At 36.5% G+C, this 23,546-nt stretch overlaps 1 protein-coding gene across 5 annotated transcripts in view; it reads left to right on the top strand.

Moving 5' to 3' along the window:
• Positions 1 to 23,546, top strand: part of LIN7A (lin-7 homolog A, crumbs cell polarity complex component) — a 134,992-nt gene that overhangs the window by 43,951 nt on the left and 67,495 nt on the right. For 2 of the 5 annotated variants that reach the window (XR_011433775.1, XM_070254545.1), the window contains exon 3: positions 17,493 to 17,676. The exons of 2 other annotated variants lie outside the window; for them this stretch is intronic. The gene's annotated coding sequence lies outside the window, so the exon portion shown is untranslated. Of the gene's footprint in view, positions 1 to 14,283; positions 14,409 to 14,737; positions 14,904 to 17,492; positions 17,677 to 23,546 lie in introns of those variants that run through there. One more of the 5 variants, XM_070254546.1, reaches the window with a different exon arrangement.

Raw genomic sequence — 23,546 nt, 5'->3', positions numbered from 1 at the left:
AGCGGACTATTGTGGACTTATTCCCACATTGATGACTGTCTTATGCACGTTTGAATAAAAAATGCAGAACAAAATGACAGTCACCAAAAACTGCCTTCCTTGGCCAATCACCAGATGTTATATGGTAGTATTTTCTAATGTTGTAGAATAAGAAAATAAACCAACTCCATATGGAATCTATCATTCTGCGATAGTCAGTAGGATTGTTGGAAAATATTCCAGTTCTCCTCTCCTTCTTAGCACATGTTACACCTAGATTTCCCCAGCCTCCTTCAAGTTAGATGTGGCTATGACAACTTCTGTGGCTAGGGACATGTGAATGGAAGTGATGCAGGCCACTTCCTCGTGGATGCCTTTGAGTCAGTGCATGATTTGCTATGTTCCCTTCCCTTTGCCATGTGACTAGTGATGTTTTATATGATAAATGATAAATCGGCCTTGGTTGCAGAGTGAGAAAATGAGAAATATAGGCTTTAGCCAACCTTTTATGAATATGTAGCCTGAGCAAGAAATAAACCTTTGTTGCTCTAAGCCCCCAAGATATTAGCGTTATCATACCACAGCAGAACCCAAGCTATCCTGACCGATAATACGCAATCCTCAAGCAAATTTACCTTGGAAAAAGGTTATAAGATGTATCAACCATTTAACTGCCATAAAACAAAATTAATTTTTAAACACTATGTTGTATTTTAGTAAGCTGTGATCAATCTTTTTTAAACTGTAGGAACTTGGTAACCAATAAAAGTACCCATGCCCATAAGGTGGTTCATAAATTTTTAAATTTTGAGACACTTGGATCATAGATTCTTTGCTTCTAGATTATCTCCCATTTGCTCCTATTCTCATTTTTTTCTTCCTGAGGACTGAGCTCATTAACCCTCCAGCACTACCTCCCACCCCAGCTAAGTCTCACACCATTTCCTTATAGAAGGATTTCTTTATTTTATTGACTTAAATTCATAGTCAACAGAGAAGAAATAGCTGGAATGCAACCATCTGCTCTTTAAGTGCTCTTAGTCTCTAATGAGGTTATTTTTTTCCTGGAGGTATTTGTAGATTGGGAATTATCACCACAATGCCTCCCACCAGTGACTTGTGGGAAATGTTCCCGTGAGGCATTCTGTCAGGTTAGAGGGAACACCAAAGACATTAGAGCACTGTTGTAGTCAAGTTGACCAGTGTTTGAATCCCAACTTAGCTACTTATTTTTGGCCTCTCTGAAATCTTATTTGTCAGCTTTTAATAATGGAATAACACCACCAGCCTTGAGGTGGTTCTGACAATTAGAGATCATATATGTAAAGCCGGCTAGTACAGAGTCTGGCAGCCAATAATTACACAATCAGTGGTTGCTATTATGACTAAAGAGTAGAGTTCCAAATTATCACTAGGTATAGTATTTCAGTAAGTCAGGAAATGGATAGCAGTTGGAAAGAAAAATGGTAGTTTCTGTAGGCTAGATCTAAAAAATCTCTTAAGATTCATAGACTTATATTCATTGCTCCACCATCAATCATTAAAATAAAGTAAATTGAGCCATTGCACCCTAATTGTAAATCATATGGGACATCGCATTGTGACAGAGGTGTTTGTTCTTGAGGCTGTTCTGTACAACCTCTTAATGTACTGTGTGAATGAAAACATGGCAGACAATCAGCTTTATGAGAAAGCTAATATCGGTTGTCTGATAGAATATAGATTTGTAATTACCTTAAGAAAACACATACTTGGATTAATAGTGACAAGATAAGATGAAACAGGGATACATGGAAGGAGAGAGAAGAGCTGGAGGAAGGGAGAGTGAGAGGGAGGAAAGGAAGAAAAAAGGAAAGAAAGAAGGAAGAGAAAGAAAGAGAAAGAAAGAAAGAGAAAGACAGGAAGAAAGGAAGGTAGGAAGGGAGGGGAGGGAGGGAGCAAGAGAGGGAAGAAAGAGAGGGAGGGAGGGAGGTTGATGCTGAACCATGGCATAATGTACTGTAATAGAAAGAGAAAGAACATTACATGGGGTCAGAAAAGTACTGACAGTCGATTTGGACGACATGAATTTAAATCCTTGCTAGGCCACTTAATTATGTGATCTTATGCAAGTTACTTAACTTCTATGATCTTGGTTTTATCCTTTTTTAAAATATAAAAGAAGACAATAATAACTTCATGGGATTGTTGGGAAGATTAAATCAAGTGAGATAAAAAGTCAAAAGTACCTTGAGTAATACAGTGCCTAGTTAAAAGAGTAAGTAGTTAAAAAATGGTAGCTATTCTGATAGAAACTTGGTGATTTTAGTGACAGTAAGCTAAACTTTTAATATGTTCTAATAGAAACATTAGTTACTAATATGGAGAATAATAGTCTTGTAGTTATCAATTATCCACACAAATGAAGAATTTCTTCAATAGGAGGCTCCACATTTTAAGAAAGAGGTTGACAACCTGGATTTTTGGAATAAGCAAGTATAGTGAGGACTCTGGAATCTTTGTCATATGACAATAAGTTAAGGATTTGGTGATACCTAGCCAGAAAAAGAGAAAAATAATATGTAATGTGATATTTGTCATCTAATTGGTAGGATAAAGGTAACTATACTCGACCAATGGATGACAGATAGATGAATACAGATAACTAATGATAACTACCCATACCCAGCAATGGGCTCACTTGTGCTGTGGGAAGTTTCCTATAACAACAGCAGAGGTTAGATGGACATATTTCAGCTCACTCTAGAACAGGAGTTTTTAACTTAGGGTCACATATACGCTTCATGTTTTAGGTGAGGTAAAAGCAAATTTATATATACATATGTATATGTATTTCCTTTATTTTTGTTTCCTTCCCTTTATGTGCAAAACATTTTTATGGCAAATATGTTCTATAATGTTTTACTTTAAACATGCATAGAGTGGCATGGATTCATTGTGTAAAATTATCATCCTTGTTACATAATGGCATCTAGAATAGCACTGCATTCATGGAATTAACAAAAATTTATCTGACGTTATGCTAATGCGTATCTCTTTCTGTTCATATTAAACTTAGCTTAAGTTGGCAGATGACAGAGAAAAGAAAGCTTGATGGCTCTTACATTTCCTTTGATTTTATTTGCATTGCTAAATTTGATGGAACACAAAAGCCAGACTGTTTCTTGTGTGATGAGTGTCCTGCCAACAAGAGCGTGAAGTCAAGAAAGCTTATTTCTGAGCATCCTGAAAATACATCACACAATATAGAATTTTTATTTTCTGGAGAAAAAGTTCAATTTTTAAGTGTTTTTTTTTTTTTTTTCCTGAGGAAGATTCGGCCTGAGCTAACATCTGTTGCCAATCCTCCTCTTTTTGCTTGAGGAAGATTTGCCCTCAGCTAACATCTGTGCCAGTCTTCCTCTATTTTGTACGTGGGTCACTGCCACAGCATGGCTGCAGATGAGTGGTGTGGGTCTGTGCCCGGGAACTGAACCCAGGCTGCCAAAGCGGAGTGCACCAAACTCTACCACCAGGCCATGGGGCTGGCCCAAAGGTTCAATTTTTAAAAAGTGGAAATTTACCAACTTATATTTGCCCCAATGTGTCTTGACAGGTTTCCAAGTAAAAGGAACTATAAATAATTAGAGAAGGCTTGATAAAATCATGTACTCCGGAAATGTTTGAACTGGTGGGTTGCTCAGAACCAAAAAGATTACAAGTGTCTCTGTTCACTTGATATAACCTACTTCTGAACTCTGACATTTTGCCAATATTTAAAGCCAGTTATAGTGAAAATAACAGCTGTGCCATTCCCACTTGGCATGCAATTGGGTGAAAACTCTAATTGTTTCAGCAAAGCTCTGCTTTTTATCTGTCATGTAAATGCTGATGTCCTATTGTGTGCATGTGTGTGTGTGAGTGAGATAATCCATGGATACTTAAAAGATCAAGCTGTTCCACAGTAAAAAATTTCTTTGTCAAGCAAAACTCCTAATGGAAGAAAAATCTTGATAATGTGTGTGCATGTGGAGCACATGTGGGTCCAGCATCCACCTTGATTGCTCTGGTAAAGAAGACAGAGGTTGTACTTTTTTACAGAGGTTTTAGAGGTTTCTACTATAGAGATTTAGTACTTTGAACATCAGCATGCATTAGTGTCAAAGACTCTGACAATTATCCTAAGAGATGCCATTCCTGCTCCGTGAAAAGTGGTCCAGTAATTTCACAGCCACAGGCTGGAACCTATATTTTCAAGTTTTCATTTAGAAATGGAGCAAAATGTGTTCTTTTTACTGTCAAAATTTCCTTGGCTTTCCAGAGGATAAGTATTAATGCACTTGGTTGAACTTGGGTCAGACATTTCACTTTTTTTTTTTAAGTAAAGGATTGCTGTATCTTAGAACAATTGGACAAGGGACGTTCATTCAAGGCTAGACTTGGTTGTAATTGTTAGGCCATGAGAAGGATTCACTGGTCTGGTATGGTTGCTGCTGGAAACACCTGCCATCTTGGAGGGAGAGATTAAAGCCAAAAACTTGTGACCTTTCCAGTGCTGAGAAGGGGGTCTCGGTGAGGGAAAAGGAGTTGAAGATGAGGAAGCCTTGTCAGTTTGTCCATGGGGAAGACCTACAACAACGGGAAAGACTTCAAAACTCTTAAAGTTACTTCTGCTTACGTGATTTAAAATTGAAAAATGGACTCAAGGTCTTTCTGTGCTGACAGAGGCTGCACTGTTGATGCCAGCCTTTCCAAAAATAACTTTGACTTGAGGACAAAGGATTTGGTAGAACCTGGATTCTACTTGAAGTGTCTTAGAGAAGGCTCAGGTGCCTTGACACAGGTCTACTCTGCTCTGATAGGAAATTTAATTCTGTTTGCTATTGAAAGCAATGTGAGCTGAAACTCTGAGCACTTGCTGCTACTAAAACAGACTCAAAATAGATTGAATCCTAAAAAATGACATAAATATTTCCATGCAAAAGATCATTTCAAATGCTAACTTCTTCCAAACCAAATAAAACAGCTTTCTCATTGAAATATATTTTAAGCAGACACAAAGTTTTCTTGTTTTTATATGATTTGGTTAATTTGGAATTATGTTTTCCAGGAAGCAGCCATGAATTTTTACAAAAAAAAATAAGCATCACGTAATCCTTTGTAATATGTGAAATAACTCAATGTCAAAAGCAAAAAAAAAAAAAAAAGGCATGAGTATTTATGCACAAGTCTATTTTTCTTGGGATAAGACCATAACTTCATCAGATTCTCAAAAGGGTCCATGATATCTCCTCCTACCCGCCCCCCCGACCACCACCAAAATGAAGACTACTCCCTAATAAAGGATTCTTGTATCAATTGAAAAATGCTACTTGACTAGCTAGTCTCTATCTCTAAGGTTCCTCCAATTCTATGAGTCTATAGTTAAATAGCAAGTAATTGATGTTTTTCTTCACGTAGATTACACGGTGTTACGCAAGGGTGAGCACGAATGGATGGCGGAAATATGTGCCAATATGAGAATCTGTATGAATGGGGTATGGGAGAGAGATACTATGAAGATTTTTAAACTGATTGAAATAATAACAAAAAATAAATATACTCATTGAGTTTTTTGGAGACTATAAACTATAATTTTATCACAGGAAATTGCAAAAACAGAATGACTACGTCACTCGCTGGAAACAGAATTTTTAAACTATAGTTATAATTCTATTCCTGCAGCTTTCTCAAAGGAAAGATACATCTCTAACAATGTGAGGAGTGTTTGTAATGTCAATGTGTCACTTTCTGGTAGCAAGAACAGGGTCTGTGTGGCAGGAACCATCTTAGACTATAATTGCACTAATGGGTCATTGATCTTAAAGATATGTAAATAGACTCTTACAAATAGTCTGTAATGACTCTGAGGGCTGTTAGCATCACTGTTGGGTAAATACTCAGCTCAAGCCTTTCTATTTGATTTTACAAATAATAAATAAATAGTACATATTTCCAGAAGCTTGTAATTACACATGCTTACACAGTTGTTCAAAATAATAGAGTCCTCGGAGAAGTTGTATTTAACATCAGTCAGATAAAGTGAACATTCTGTCTTCGGTTGAGATCATAGGACTGGAAATCAGAACTTCTATTTTTGGCACCATGGATGACAACAGTTTGTTTTTGTTTCCAGTGAACAAGTCATTTAACCTTTTCTTGCTTTAGTATTGCCAACATAGGCAGAGACAAGCCCACTTGTACAAGCCATCTCAAAGTGAATGTTAAGTCAAAAATTGGCATTTTTAACCAGCTTGCTGTTATTCCTGAGTGTGAATTCCATATAGAAAAGGAAATGAAATTAGTATCACTTATAATTCAAATATATGCAATTATTAACTTCCTCCCTCCCTCCTTTCCTTCTTTTCCTCCTTCCTTTTTTCTTTTATTCGAGATTTAGGGCTGAAAACTGACCAGTACATCTTATGTTCATCATTTCACTGCTTTTTATATAGTCTGAATGCTTGTGTATTTTCCTCACATATATTAATTTTAATTTTATTTGTTTAAAATATTATAAAAAGTTATGCTGATGAAATCTTTGGGGATGTTCTTTTTTTCTTTTGATATCAGACTGCTAAGATTCAATCACGTTTTTTGTGTTGCTGTAGTTCATTTGTTTTGACTATTGTGTGAAATTTCATGGTGTAAATATACTGTAGTTTATTAATTCACTCTCCCATTGATGAGCATTTGACTTGTTGCCAGGTGTTCACTGTGATCATTAGTGCTGCTGTTAACATACATGCCTTTCTTGTTAGGTGACCAAGACTTCTCTTGGGTATATATCTAGATGTGGAATTTCTGGATCATAAGGTGTGAAAATGTTCAACTTTAAGAGATAATGCCAAACAGTTTTCAAACTTGGCTGCTCCAATTTATACCCCAAGAAGCAATATGGAAGTTGTGTATCCATATCACCTCCAACACTTGGCGTATGAGACATTTATGCTTTTACAAACTGAATATACTAAATGGCATCTCATTGCAGTCATCATTTCCATCCAATTATCACTAAATTGTTGAATATCCCTTCTTGTATTATTGGCCATATATTTTTCTTGTCCTGTGAAACGTCTGTTTATGTATTTTTCTACTGGTTTATGCTTTTATGTATATTTTTATTACTAATACTTTACTGGTGGTATATATAGTGAATACAGTCTCATAGTTTGTAACTTGTCTCTAAGATGTCTTCCATGAATACAATTCTTAATTTTAAATATTCACATTGACCATTTTTTAATAATCAATGCTTTTTTGGTATCTCACTTAAATGTTTTCCTACTCCAATGTTGAAAATATATTCACTTATATTTTCTACTAAAGGTAAAAATTTTATTTTTGAAATTTATGTCCTTGATCTATCTAGAGTTGATTTTTATATATAGTGTGAGGTAGGGATCTGATTTTGCCTCTTATCTATAAGGGTAACTTTTTTATTTTTAGCTCTATTTATTGACTCATCCATAATTTCCTCCCTGATCTGTCATATTAATATATACTAAAGACTATACACATGGATCTGTTTCTGGCTTTTCCAATTAATTGGTCATTTTATCTACCCCTTCATTAGTGCCCCATTTATCTTATTTGGGATAGCCAAGGCAAAGAGTATGAAGGGGGCATAGTTTTAATCCTAGCCTAGTTGTATTCCTAGCTTTTGTTTCATTAGGAGGTTTATGAGTGCTTATTTTGTATACGTGTGTGTGTGTGTGAGTGTGTGTGTGTGTGTGTGTGTGTGTGTATAAAAGTAAATTAATAAAACCAAGACATTCATGGATCAATGGAAAAGGATGAGTATTGTGCCATAAACTAAAGATTATAATAACCCCAGTTCTGTTCTTTATAGCTGAGGTCCAGTGAGGGAAGAAATAAAAAGAATATAGTCTAATATTCTCAAACAGAGAATAGTTTCACATTCATGATTTGTGGGTCTCTTTCAATTTCTTTTACCAAGGTTAATTAAGGTTTTAAGTAAAGTCATCAATCTTACTCGAGTGAAGGCAGAGAATGTTTTAATTATCACAGCAAAATATGAACCTAGCATAGTGTCCTCCAAATAATGAGCATTTAATAAATATTTGTGGGATGCTTGAAGAAATTCATTAAGATGGTTCATTTTCATTATAAGACAAACTTATATTTGTTTCTCATGAGTCTTGAATTTCAAATGGGACTCTGAGCTCATATAAATCCCAGACAAAATATGATACCTCTAGTTCAGAACAAGATCTTACTTACATTGAAATAGCTTCCAACCTTAAAAGGTGATTTGTTATTATAACCAAAATTTTATTTACATTTAAAAATTGTTTCCAACCTTGAAAACTGACATGTAATTAGAATCAAATTTTCAAGGTTTTTATGTATTTGCGTAAATATATGCGCTAGTATGAATGTGTACGTATGTAACACATGGGTTTTCATGTAGTAAATGTATGAATATTGTATTTGACACAAAATTTAGTAATGTGTATAGGGAGAGAAAGGAACCATAGAAAGCACCTAGTCCTGTGGTGCTTAGCCTTTGGAGAGTCATAAATTTCTTTGTGAATCTGGTGATTGTGAATCTGGTGTAATTATGGATCATTCTCCAGGAATATGTTCATGTGCAAATATTTCTTTTTCAAATTCAAGGAGTTGATAAATCCTTTGAAACTGATCCATTTGGCATCTTGATCTATTATAACATCTTAATTTTACAGGTGTGAAAACAAGATCTGGCAAATGTAAGTGGCCTTTCAAGCTAGCTAGTGCCTGAATTAGTACCAGAACAAAGTCTCCTGAATCCTGGTCTAGTTTCAGTTCCATTCGCTATGGACAGTGGCAAAAAGAGAACATTCTGAAATGTGGAAACAATGAACTACATAAGAGTACCTTTCACTACACATCAGCAGTGAGCAAAAATAATTGGAAAATTATATCATGATTCCTATTTCTATAATTCCTATTCGTATCAGTGTTCCATGTGTACCAACAGCATTATTTAAAATGTTTGCCTTCTAGCTATTTCTTTGCCTCATTTAACACAAGACAAGGTATTGTATTTTAGTAATATAGTCTCTCATATATTTATTATCCAAATTTCCAGGAGGCAATGTGAAAAATTTAGTTACTAATCATTGTATAATTGGCATTATATTATAAAACAATTGTGACACTTCCAGAAAATTTCAGCCTCTTCTGGAATAATTTCGCATCTTTAAGACCAAATTGAGCAAATGTGTTTCAGGATCTATCACAAATATGTGTGTCTATTCAAATGTGCCCATAGCCCTTTACTTAGGAAGTTAGCGCTGGAGCCAGGGGAACCATTTTCAACCAGCAGCCACAACATTAGGGAGAAGGCCTGCTCTCCTAGATAAAGAGAAAAGAAATCTGTTACAGGGATTCTTGTCTTCCAAAACTACCTTGTCTTTCCCATGTCTACCTGTTGACTGTATGAGAGACCCTAAATATTTATTAAGCCTGATATGTGGAAGCTTTTTGAACTGTGTTTTCTCCACACTGCTGTGTTTCCCATAGCTCAGCAGTGATGCATCCCAGACTTGTCCTACTGCCTAAGTCCAGCCCAAAACTACTTTGCTATCTATTCCCCGTTTGCTAGCACGTGGAGGTGCCATCGTAGCACCCAGCCCTACCAGTTGATAGGCAAGAAACAGAAGTTCTTTTAAAAGATATCTTTCCAAAATTCTCAAAGGCTATGCAAAGAAATAAACAAATGTAAAAATCAAATAAACCAAGAACCAACAAAGCAACAACAAAATACCATAAGCCATTTACCATAGAGTGACCAATTGAGAGATTAGGGGCCAAGAGTGACACATCCTCTTCCTCTCCTCAGTCTTACTTCTGGAAAGATGCAGCCAGTTACCAGGGACACCAGGGACACCAGGGACAGGGAAATCTTGGAGGTCTGGATAGCACCATGACAATGGACAGATCTGTATTTTCCATGTTAAATGCAATAATGCTCCTCCTCCTTTACAGTCAAGAAAGGAGAGGGAAATTAGTCTTTCTGGAACACTCATAGAATAGATAAGTTCTCTTTCACTGACTTCCTTGACATTGCTTTCTTCACACACCTTCCTAAACAATTTTCAGGTCCTACCCACTTTGGGATCTCAACAAGCATGCAACTATACAAGGATAACAATGCCACACACATCTTTCTAAAGAATGCTCAGGGCTAATTATTGTGAGGAATATAAACCCATGTGGAGTCAATGTGGCAAAGGTTACTTGGCAGTGTAGCAAAATTAAAAAATCCTACTTCCAGGAGTTTCTAATTGAAAGAATATTCCATTACATTTCCTGTATGACCACCTGCTTGACTGCCAGATGTTTTTGACTCCTTATTTCAAAAAGTGCATTGTAAGAGAATTCTATTAAAATTTCTTTGAAAATCATTCAATTTCCTCACAGATAGGATGGTAATTACTTTGTCCAGGATACATTGAGAGAACTGGGATGGCTAGACGTTAGCTAATAAGTAAATTAGACTTTCCCAAACAGGCTATAAAATATGTCTTTCCTCCAGGTATGGCAAAGATTTGTGTCAATTATATTTTAATAAAAATTAAAATAGCCAAATAATAAAATTGGAAGAAATTGAAGGTCTTAGAAAATTAGGAAGACACCATAATAGTTCAATAGAACTTCTCAATAATGAATACTTTAAATCTTGGAAAATAGTCCCATGAGAGGACAGTAATTTATTAATGACTATAGTTGAAGAGTTTGTAATTGTGAGTGTGATTCAAATCACATTGTTGATATTTCATGCGAAATACCTTGTCAACCCTAGGCAATTACTCAAACAGTAGTTAAGAGGAAGAGATTCACTTAGAATGTTCATTTGCCTTAATTAATGTTGGCACATTATTACAAGCTTAGGGAGGAATTTTCAAGATCTCCATGACTTACAGACCGAAAGTAATAGAATCACTGAATCGTACTTGATACTCAGATTTTCATCGTAGAAAGGGTAAAATTGGGTAAGAGAGAGTCCATTAAAATTGATTTAATCATCAGGGTATAAAATGAAAACAAATGAAATTGACTATTATTATAATTATGACTTTATAATATTTGCATTGCCCAGTGCAAAGACAGATTGCAGTATGCACATATTTGAACATGTGACTATACAAATGAATTTTCTATGTAATGAAAATTGGGCTCTGTCATGCCATAGCTTAAAAAAAATCTCAGAACATTTATTCTATCTTTAGTTTAGTTAGCTAAATAGCTATAATGATCTAATGGTGAAAAAAATATTGACTAATGTGATTATATTTCATAAAATGTTTTCATTCGGTAGAAGATAAAATGATATTTTCCTCTGGAATTCCCAGTGATAAAAAAGTTTACATTTGTTCATTTATTATATAATTTCAGAAAGTTTTTGACCATCAATACTTATATTTAGTTTTGAAAGATGTTTTACAATGGATGCTTAAGTAAACATGAGTTTGCAAGCAAAATATTCATAAGTTAATCATCTATCTGCCTATTTTGTTTATTTAATGCTAAATGTTAAGATATTTACAAATATTGCTTTCCTTATAGGAAAGCAATATTTATAATTGTTAGAAAAACATATACTTATGTAACTATATTTCAGTGTATTTGGTATTGATGTACATATTGGCAGCTAAAAAGAAGTAAAAGGATAGTTTTTCTCAATATGATGGCTAATTTGAATAGATAAAACTGTTTAATTAGATTTAAAAGCAGTTGCATTGTAATTAAGCTTGTTGACTTGGCTTGCTAATAGAGAAATAACCTTTTAGAGATGTCATTTCAGACACTGCAATTCAATATACATAATTTTATTTTAAAGTAGCAAGTTACTTAGGAAATAAATTAATTATATGTTGTGTACTAACTCTGAGGGACACTTCCTGCTTCCCACTCTTCTCCATTACCTTCCCTTTCACTTGGCCTCTAAAAACCAAGCAACCACTGATAGATTCTCTTTACCTTCTCTCATCCCACTGCCTTGATCCTCTAATGTGTCTAGAAGAAGGAAAGAAGCTGAATGAGATGGATGCATTCCTCCCCGACTGTTTCAGCCTAAGATACCTTAATTCTGTATGTGATATTGGTTCTTTTAAAAATGTAGCAGTTATAGTTTTATGACCTTGGGGCTTAGATCATTTCTATGTGAATGCTTTTTCACTCTGTAGAAGAATTTTCCATTGACCTTTCCAAGGGTATACAAATAATTCCTTAGAATCCATGTTTGCTGCTAAAATTAATATGAACATTTACAGTTTTCATGCACAATGGCAAATTAGGCCCAAAATTAGTGAATCTGAGTGTACCTATGATAATGCAACAAAAATACTTTTCCCTAAAAAGTACTGATTTTCAATATGCACCCAGCACCTGGAAGAGCTCTTGGTGAAATGGCTATATAGTCTGGCCATGGTCTCGGCTCAGCAAGTTTTCTCCTGCTCATGTCTAGTTACAAGAGGCTCTGTCTTCCTTTCTAAGTCATAGATGATGGTGCCAAACACTTAATAGGGGATTGTGATGATAGCTATAATTTCATGCATCTTTGGAACATTTCTTTAGTCCTCTATGCTCACAGCACTGCGCAGTTCTGTTCATTCTACAGCAGCTGCTTGTCGTCCACCCTCTGCCTAGGACTTGTCCAATATTTGTATGTAGCATCAGTTCTGATCACCTGGACTGGCAGGATTCACCGTTCGTCGTATTGAAGAGGAGAGTGTGCTTACTTTAGCAATTCCCCTGGAACTTCCCAAGGGTGCCACGTAAGATTGTGCACGGCACGCTTTAGGGACACCATTCATTTTTGTAGTCATCCTGGATTTGAATATTTATTATTGTAATGTCCTGGCAGATGGCTCTGTCTTGAGGAAAGGCCAGCTTTTCCTAACATGCACAGAGGCACCAACTGTGCTAAGTACAGGACTGGATTTCCCGTAACATATTCTTTGTCATTTTGTACATTTACAAAAGAGGGGCAATACTACATGCTTGGAGATTCTGAGATCCCAAAGCTATTAAGAGTTAGCAGGAGTTCCTGGAACCTTGCAACCAGCAGGTTTCCTCTCCCTAATTTAAACGTTTACACATCCTTTAACTTTCCTTATATGGCGTAGTTTCCCGTCTCTTCAATCATCTGGTTACCTTCCTCTCCACAAACGCCAAAGTTCATGAGAAATGCTTAGTGGAAAGATTTGATTCTATAATTTTATGTTTTGTATGATCAGTTTACATGCAACAGTGTTAAGTAATCCCTGTCCACTTAATTTTGGTATCTCATGGGCCAGATTTGAGAGCATTCAAGTGTGGCCTTCTCTTGGATTGAAAAGAAGATAGTTTGCAAAATATATACATATATATATATTTCGCCTTAGGCATTATCCAGTTGAGTTATGCTCTTAGTAGCTATATATATTAGTCATTTAAATTTCTAACAATACAGGGCTGGCCCTGTGGAAGAGTGGTTAAGTTCACGTGCTCCACTTTGGCGGACCAGGATTTTGCTACTTTGGATCCTGGGCGCGGACATGGTACTGCTCATCAGGCCATGCTGAGGCAGCGTCCCACATGCCACAACTAAAATATACAACTATGAACTGGGGGGATTTAGGGAGAAAAAGCAGAAAAAAAGGATTGGCAACAGTTGTTAGCTCAGGTGCCAATCTTTAAATTTCTAACACTACATATACTATTGTATGTCCATTTACTTCTAAGAATCTTAAAAAAATACACATTATTCAGTGAAATGATTCCTAACAGTTTTACAATTAAGGATATATCTATTCTAAGGACACCTGAGATGTGATTAAAAAAAAAAATCAGAGAGGGCCAGCAGACATGGTTTTCAGCCCAAATCTCTGGGGATCTTTGCCAAGCTTATCCCAAGGTGCTCCGAGGGAGTGTAATGCCCTCTGCCTGAAGATGACCCACACCCAGCCAACTAAACATTCCACCCGAGCAGTTTGAAAAGAGTGGAAGGGACAGACATGTCCAGGTGTCCCCAAAACTCCCCTCATGGAAAGATCCTCTATTTCAGATTGAAATGCTCTCTTTATGTGTGACCAGAAAACATGCATGTTAAATACCAAAGTGAGTTGCCTTGAAGCCTTCACTTGAACTTTGTAGGTTTCTGCTTATTTGTCTCATGAACTATATGACAGTTTTTGGTAAAGATAACTTGGTTTAAATTGCTAAATGCCAATGCCTTTTCTCCATCTAAGCCAACACTCAGGCCACCTTCACTTCACCCTGCGCTTTGCCTTGCAGCTTCTTAGTGGCAATTGTGTCATTGTTTAGACTGGATATCACCTCATTCTCTCTCTTCATTAAGTGTCAAGTGCAGAGCAGTTGAGATGCTGGAGAACAGTCTCTGCTCTAGGATTTCCTCAAGGGTGAGTCTCTCCTGCCACCTGATAGTGATTATGGCTGATAGGAGCCCCTTGTGAAACCAGCTCAGAGGCAAGGACTGGCCGCCACTGATCTTATCCCGTAGGTTGTATATGCTCACTTGGTTAATGATAGCTGAGCAACACATCTGCTGAGCAGCTGGGTGGGTAGCATTTCTGATCTGTCTTGCCAGGGGACAGTTAAATGAGATAATAGCCACTTCTTGGTTTCTGAGTTAATTAGTGCCTGGGAACTCTGACCTAAATTATGCCAAAAGACAACATCGCTGTGAAGAAAGGTATCCCTCCTGTCACTTTCTTTCCTCTCTTACCAGCAGGGCTGATGTCTCTTTATTCTCAATTTGCAAACACGGACATGCTGGCAGAAGTCTGTGAATGATTCCCTCGGTACTAGGCAGATGGCCTCCCATAATTACTATTACTCTCTCATGGGAGGCAACTTCAGCATTATCAGAGATAAGAAAAGTGACCAAGGTGCAGGCAAGTTGCTAATCATCTATTATTTCACTACAGGAGGCTTAAAATAGCTGTTTCTAGCTTTCCCTTTGCTCTGCAATCAGTGTAGTAACACTTCCGGGATAAGTATTTTCATATGGACTGTAAATCTGAAGTGTACTTAGATGAAAATTGAAATAGTGCTAATATGTTAAATTGGCAATATAAAACACATGCAGCAGAACATTTTTTTACACATTTCTGGTTCTGAAGGGGATGAGTTGCAAATCCTAGCAAAACATAACTTGGAAAGAATTGAAATTTACTATAAGACCTACCACCAAGGAAGCATGCTTTGAGAATGGGTTTGTTTCCAGTTGATATTCCTCTGAGCCCTGACATCTTCGTGATTTCTCACCTTTATAGAGTGTAACGCTCATGTAAAGAGAGGAGAGTAAGAAAAAACACACAGAAGTCTTGCATAAGAGGAAACCTACCCAGGTGGATGACAGGCTATGGAGTAGAATATGAAAAAAGGCATTGAGCAGATACTCTAGGTTTTCTGCCAAACAACTTCCCTCATTTCTCTCTAACTGGCAAAAATGTGATTGTCTTAAGGTGCCTTCCCCACTACCCCTTCACTCCGGCCCCAGCATGGCTTAGGGAAGGGTAACCCCAGCCTCAGCTAGGAGGGTAAATCTGATTGGTTTAATGTAAGGCAGGTGTCGTGGAGTCCTTCCCTTGTGGGAATTAGATTAGCAGCGCAGGGAGAAGTGACCCTGATCTAGCCAGTGTGGCTTGAGTAGAAGTCCAATAACGAGTTTCTGAGAATGATACCATTTGATTAAAAAGAGTTATAGAGAGTGATAATTCCTTCTTTTCTACTGGATGTTGTCCTGTCTGGATGTGATTTTTGGAACTCTGACAGCCTTTTGAGGACTACAAGGAGAACAAGCCCCCATAGACAAGGCTGACATCCTGAGCATTCAAGAGGAGTAAAAACCTGGGTCCTGGGTGACAAGATGACACCGCTGAAGTCATTCTCTAGATTCACTTTACCTTGAACTTCCTTTTAGCTGTTCTCAGTGCTTGAGCCAGTGGTTCTCAAACTTTGCTGTGCATGAGAATCACCTGGAGAGCTTTTAAAACTCCTGATGCCCAGCTTTCACCCCATTGCAGTTTGATCAGAATATTGGGTAGGAGCCAGGAATCAGTTTATTTTAAGGATTTCCAGGTGACGCCATTATGTGGCAACATTTGGGACCCATCTGGTTTGAGCCACTTTGAATTATATCTTTTGTTATTTCCATCTGAGTGCTTCCTAAGTGAACAACAGAATTCAGATTTTAAAAAAATTGAAACTAAAGACATTATTTGTATGAGCAGCTACACCGGATAAAAAAATAGAAACAATATTAAGAAGAGTATAATGAAGAGTCAGAAAAATGGTTTAATGCTTCTCAAAAGGAACTCTGTCAGTTACTTAGCAATCTAGTTGAACCATATTCAAATGTAATCAAGTACCTACTACTCTTGATAGTCATCTTACTGATTATTTCCTTTTATAAAGCTTTGTATCTATTTAATAACCTGAAGTTTAATTTATGTAAAATAATCCAAAGTGAGAGAATCCTTCCTTCTTTATTAAATTTGGTCTTTGAAGAATATGTCTACATAATAGAAACAAATATTGGTTTCTAGTATATATAATTTCAAGAAAAGTAGATTCATTATCCTTGTCAGCTGTTACAAACCCCCCTCTCCAGACACACTTTTTTTTTAACCACTGGTGAATCCTGGATTAAGGCCCTCTGATATCTTACCTCCTTGCCTGGTCCATGATTATTATGTTATCGAATTTAGGAAACCATCTAAGAAATCAAGATGGGGAAACAGGCAGCAAACCTGAGAGCCCACTGTGAATCCTGGCAATAATTCTATGACTCTACCAATTTACAGCAGAAACCTTGTCTACTCTCCAGAAGAGAAGTACTCTGTACTCCCTCTTGTTTTGAGAAGGGGAACTTCTCATCGTCTACCTCTCCAGGGTAGAGATTGCAGAGCAATAACTCTTCAGTCTGTCCCGTTATCTAAGAGCCAGAAGGCAGGGGCCTGCCTCTTCTCACACCATCACAAATGCAGTGGACTCAGGATCTTGCTGAGAATCTCAGCATCACCTTGCAGTCCAAGAGTGGATATATTTGCTGCCCTTAAATCCTGACTGTGTTTGTAACTGCACTACATCTTGATCTAATATGACAGCTGCCAGAGGAAACTTCCAGTTTCTTCAGAGATGTTCTGAATAGTGCATAGTTGTCATTGATCCCATTCCTCTTCTCCACTGCTGAGTCATTGGACGAGGGTCTTGACTTCTTACTTTGTCTTCAAAATAATAAAAACTTGGTAGATACTATGTAAGTAGGCATCCCTAGTCTCATTAGACAGCAGGATAGGCCATTCCGTTTAAAAAAACAACCTGGTAAATTGACAGAGGAATGGAGTTTTCATCTCATTGGTTGTATCAATGTAAAATTTCTTTAATTTTACAGTAGAGATAATTTGCTTAACAGATGAGAAAAGTGACTACCCAATCTTATTCTTTAAATAAAATACTTTTAAAATATGCATTTACAGAGGCAGTAAGAACATAAAGAGGACACTATAGACTGAAAGAGACATGGAATCAGAAGATCATTTTCCTTTAATGCTGAATTGACAATTATCTCTAATAGAAATCAATGGGCAATGTGACGGAATAATCAGCAGCTGAGAGAAATTCTTTCATCAGTCTGAATTGATAGCGTTTACCTGATTGACGGTAGGTAGTGGTGAAGCACTTCAATCTAACTAAAACTTTCTGAGCCTTTTCCTTGTCCTTTCAAAACTTAGATTTTTATAGGATTTAATTCGAAAGATATAGAAATACAAAGGCATATTTTTGTCATGCCTGAGGACAGGTTAATAATACATTCAGATTCAAATCATCTTCCACGTTGATAAAACTGACCTACTTTTCCTTTCAGAGAGGAAATGTCTTATGAAATATTTTCACATAAAAAAAGTGTTGCATTTTGCTGTCTTTCTTCTTACATTCTATAATTAAACCTGGCGTATCACTTCCAAAAGTTAAATGAAATTTAGTTCATTTTCAGGTCTGGGCTTTTTAATGAGCTAGCATCTCTGCAGCCTGAGACAAGTGGCATTCACTGCTTTGCATGCTAGGGAATTTTCCTGACAGCAGTGATAATGATGCAGATGTTTTTCGTTGTGGAAATCTTCCAACAATATCCCTAATGAAAACACATGCCTACTTCCTGGAAAATAAAATCATAATTTTTTCACGCAAAAAATATTCAAATGCCTTCATCCTAAGATGGCAAATATAAACAATTCATTATTTTCCACATCATTTTTGCTGTGTTTTGTTGCTTCAATAAAGAGATTCTTCTCTTTAAAAAAAAAATGTTTTTTGGTTTTGATATGGAACCAAGTTTTACAAAATCTTCTGCAGATTTCAAGTGAAGTGGGGTTATAATTAGAGCAATGGGGTTATATTTAGAGCAGAGGGTCAAGCACTGCGATTGACTCTTGAAATTGATTTGCCGTGTATCTTGAACCTTATGTCTAGGTCAGCTGGTTTGGTTTCAACAAAGAAATAAATACAGTTGCTATAAGTAGTATGCCCTTAAACTTATGAATGTAACTTTGTCTTTTGAGATTTACGTAGATGGACATAATGAAAGACCTGTGTAAATAACGTTAGCTAAATCTTTTCATTAAAAAAAATGTGAATTTTTGCAAAAATGCAGCTGAGATTTTTTTAAAACTAAACTCTAGATCTATTTTGGAGTTTGTGTGAATATTTGCTGCTGCACTTTCCTCAAAGGGACATTTTAATGTGTTCCAAGAACAAGGCTTTCATCAGTTAGCTTTTAAAAAAGAATTTCCAGTTGATATGCACAAGAGATGCCCTTACTCTATTCTTCTTTAAAAATTGTATTTTATTGTAGTGAGAACACTTAACATGAGATATCGCCTCTTAACAAAATTTAAGTGTATAATAGAGTATTGTTGACTACACATACAATGTCGTAGAGCAGAACCAGAGCTTATTCATCTTGCTTAATCAAAACTTTACGCCCATTGTTTAATAAGTCTCCATTTGCCCATTCTCCCAGTCCCTAGCAGCCACCATTCCACCCTTTGATTCTATTAATTTGATTATTTTAGATGCCTCATGTGAGTGAAATCATGCAGTATTTTGTCTTTCTGTGACAAGCTTATTTCACTTAGCATAAATAATTGACAAGTGTTGATGAGGATGTGGAGAAATTGGAACCCTTACACACTGTTGGTGGGAATGCAAAATGGTGCAGCTGCTGTGGAAATCAGTGTGGAGGTTCCTCAAAAAATTAGAAATAGAACAAATTAGAAGTAGAACTACCATGTGATCCAGCAGTCCCACTTCTGGGTATTTATCCAAAAGAATTGAAATCAGGATCTTGAAGAGATATTAGCATGTACCCTATTCTTTAAGCATCATGCATGCCCTGAAAGTCACGAAGCCTTATTCCTGAGCCTCACCACAAACCTAACCCACACCACCAGATGGGATACAGGATGGGGTGAGGACCAGAGACATCTGTTGTTCCCATTACTTGGTTGTAAAAAGTACTGTTTTAAATTTACTTGCCTCTGTTAGGAGGAGTATGTCAAAATACCGCATCAGATGGACCACATCAAAATATCCTCATTTTGAAAACTTATTTACCACCAGAAAGCCTCCTCTCTCTCCTTGGGTGATGGAGCCACCATAGTCATTAGGACATACAAGCAACAACTCATTAGAATAGAAGGGGAGGGGACCTGAGCAATCTCAATAATTCAAGCCACGTAAAATCTATCATCAGTGGCAGCTTGGTTAAGTTTGTGTGCACTTATGGGTAGGTTACTTTGTTCTCTCTCTTATCTGTGAGGGGACACATTGACTGCCTTTTTAGGACCAACGTTAGAACTTTTTAGGCTCTACCTTCATAAGCAAAATATGTTTAATTATGTTTGTTTCCTTGCTGTACTTCAATTACATTTTAAATCTACAAGAAAATGAAGAACAAAGTCATTCTTTCTGATTGCCTATTTAACCCTTGAATGAATGAGCTTAAACTACAACGCTAACAGAAGTCTGCCTTAAGCCTCACTTTTAAAACCCCTTTTATTTTCTCCCTCTTTCTTTTGATCAACCTGCACGTGTTTGAGAGCTTGGGACCATCTTTGATTACCAATTAGAACTTAGTGATTGTTTTATAGTCATAACATGCACTTTGTGAGATTAATTATACAGAGCCAAGCCTGGTGCCTTGAACATAGGCGAATTTAACAGAACACGTGAGAAAAGATGAAATGAAAAACTCTCCATGAAGAGTGTCATCTGGTGTTTCGGTAATGATGAGCCAGGACAGTGTCAGGAAAGGCAAGCCCATTCTGATATTCTTCATTCTGCAGCTTCTTAAACGAATTATCCGTATACAGTCAATCCTCGTTATTCATGGATTCTGTATTTGTGAATTCATCTACTTGACAAAATTTATTTTGTGGTCATTCTCCAATATGTGCAGAGTTGTGAAAACTTTGAGTTGCCCAACGAGCAGCCTCACGTTCCCAGTTGAGATAAACAAGGGAACACTCTGCCTTCTTGTTTCAGCTCTCGTACTGTAAACAAATGTCCTTTTCAGGGTCTACTTAATGTCATCTTAGTTGCATTTTTGTGCTTTTTTTGGGTGATTTTGCTGTTTATATTGGCCCCCAAGCATAGTGCTGAAGTGCTGTCCAGTGTTCGTAAGTGCAAGAAGGCTGTGATGTACCTTACAGAGAGAGTGCTTTTGCTAAATTAACTTCATTAAGGCCTAAGTTATAGTGCTGTTGGCCTCCAGTTCAATGTTAACGATCAACAATAAGTATTGAATAAGGTGTCTTTAAACAAAAACACACATAAAACAAGTTAATAAATTGATCAGTTAATGGACATGTTGCGACCAGAGGGTCGCAGACACCCAACTCTGGCTTCCCATGGGAGCAATTGTTCAGTATTTGCTATTTCAGCATTTGCAGGGACTTCATGGACCATAAAACCTGCAAATAATAAGAATCAATTATGGTGCTTGTTTTCAATATTATCAATTCCAGATGAGAGACTAGGCCTAGGAATGAAGTTGTATAATGTAAAGAGGATCATAATTCATCATTTTCCAGGATTATGAAATTATGAAATTTGATGAAACTACTTTTACAGGTTTCACAGAAATTACCAAAGTGTGCCTCACAGTAGGGTTAACATAAGCTGAAGGGCTTGGTTGTAGCTGAGACACTTATAACATCTGCCATCTGATAACTTGTTTGGAACAGGATCAAATCTTCTACCTCTCTATTTTGAAGATCTATTTTGAAGACTGCACAACTACTATCTAAAAAGTCTTCAAATGGTGGGTTAGCACATATTTTAAGAATATGTTTTCTAACTAGTAGTAGGAGCCATGGAACATTTGGAAAGTTGAAGCGATGATGCAATAATTTGGTTTTAAAACCCAGACCACACCAGGATTAACTAGAAGTGCAGTGTGCTATCCATTGTGCCACAGAGCTCATCAACAGATGAATGGATACAGATGTGATTTTATACACACACACATGCGCGCGCGCACACACACAGTGGAATACTACTTAGCAATAAAAAGACAAAATTGTGCCGTTTGTGACAACATGGATGGCCCTAGAAGGCATTATGCTAAGAGAAATGTCAGACAGAGAAAGACAAATACCCCGCGACTTCACTCATGGGGAAGATAAACAAACACATGGACAAAGAGAACAGATTAGTGGTTACCAGAGGAGGTAGGCAGAGGGCAAAAGGGGTAAAGAGGCATATATGTATGGTGACGGATCAAAACACTACTGGTGATGAATACTAGGCAGCCTATTAGAGAAACTGAAATACAATAATGTACAGCTGAAATTTGCACAATGTTATAAGCTAATATGACCTCAATAAAATTTTTAAAAGTACCTAATAAATAAATAAAACCCAGACCAGAACTCAGGATTCTTTTTTTACTCATTTTCAGCATGCGTTTGTAACTTCTTCTGCTTTGAAACTTCATTAAATAATCTTTCTTGGTAATCACCTAATTTCAGAAATATCTGTTTTAGTAATTTTCATATTTAATTATTACGGAAAATTTTATCTGTAGTAAGAATTGCTTCCTGTAGTAGGTATAAGAACACTTTGTTTCTATATACCACATAAATTGTCAGGAGATTCAGATAGGGAATTACTAGAACTATAATTTGTTAATATCTTCTCTTTTTAATGAACTGTCAATAACCCAGTTTTAACTTCATTTAACTTTCAAGTAATAAAAATAGAAAGAAAAGCAAAACCAAACAAAAATAATTAGTAGATTATAAAAATGTCATACATTCTGATTCTTATGTTTTTGCGTTAGGAATGAAATTCTGTGGTTTAAAAAAGTCATATGTCTAGGGACCGGCTGTGGCACAGCGGTTAAGTGCGCACGTTCTGCTTCGGCGGCACGGGGTTCGCCGGTTCGGATCCTGGGTGCAGACATGGCACCACTTGGCACACCACGCTGTGGTAGGCGTCCCACATATAAAGTAGAGGAAGATGGGCACGGATGTTAGCTCAGGGCCAGTCTTCCTTAGCAAAAAGAGGGGGATTGGCAGCAGTCAGCTCAGGGCTAATCTTCTTCAATAAAAAATAATTAATTAATTTAAAAAAATCGTATGTCTATTTCCAGTAGGATTTTTTCTAATTCATCTTTTCTTGTGAGGATCAGGGCCCACTACTTAACATTGCTGTGCCACTAGGATTCTGATGAGTAAGGATTATAAAAGGAATGTGTTTGTGTGTCTTAATGATCCGGCCGTGATCTAATTGGTAAAATACTGAGTTAAATTATATACTGTATATTTTTATGCATAGGACATAAAGAAAATCAAGACAAGTTTAACGGAAATTTGGCAGCGAACATCCTGAAGTTGATCAGGAGGGAATTATAAATAGTCTATTTTTCTTTTCTATCAACCCCATACCATTTCTTTCATTTTTAACAGACTTCTAGTTATGAGTAAATGGGCCAGTATTTTCTTGAGTCTCTCTGAACAGAAGTGAGAAGAGGTAGGAATAGTTAAGTATCAAGTATACAAGCTACAATGAAAGGATAATTGATAAATTCTTTTACGTGGACAGGTGATAAGATCTATACGTAGATCTGTACGTAGAGTGCCTTTCATTTTTCAGTTACCTTTTCACAAACACATTATGGCACATTTATAAGAGTAAATATAATGGTATCATTAAAACAATGTGGAAGAGTATTTAATACACAGGGAAAATATTCCCAATATTTAAAGTGAAAATCAGGCTATACAAAGTATATAATGACTGACTTGATATTGATTTTTAAAAATCAATAACTAAAACAGACTCGAAATAAATCCCCAAAATGTTAACAGTTGTTGTATCTTGGTAGGGAATATTTAATTATTTTAATTTTTTGCTTCTACAGTTCTATATTGTACAAATTTTCTGCAGTGTATATGAATCACTTTTACTGTAAAATCACTTTTTAAAAATTTATTTCTTTGTAATCCCTTTCTCCTGAGTATATTTCA

This window comes from Equus caballus, chromosome 28 (assembly GCF_041296265.1).
Source record: "Equus caballus isolate H_3958 breed thoroughbred chromosome 28, TB-T2T, whole genome shotgun sequence".
Classification (NCBI taxonomy): Eukaryota; Metazoa; Chordata; class Mammalia; order Perissodactyla; family Equidae; genus Equus; species Equus caballus.
This window is presented reverse-complemented; position numbering and strand designations above follow the sequence as displayed.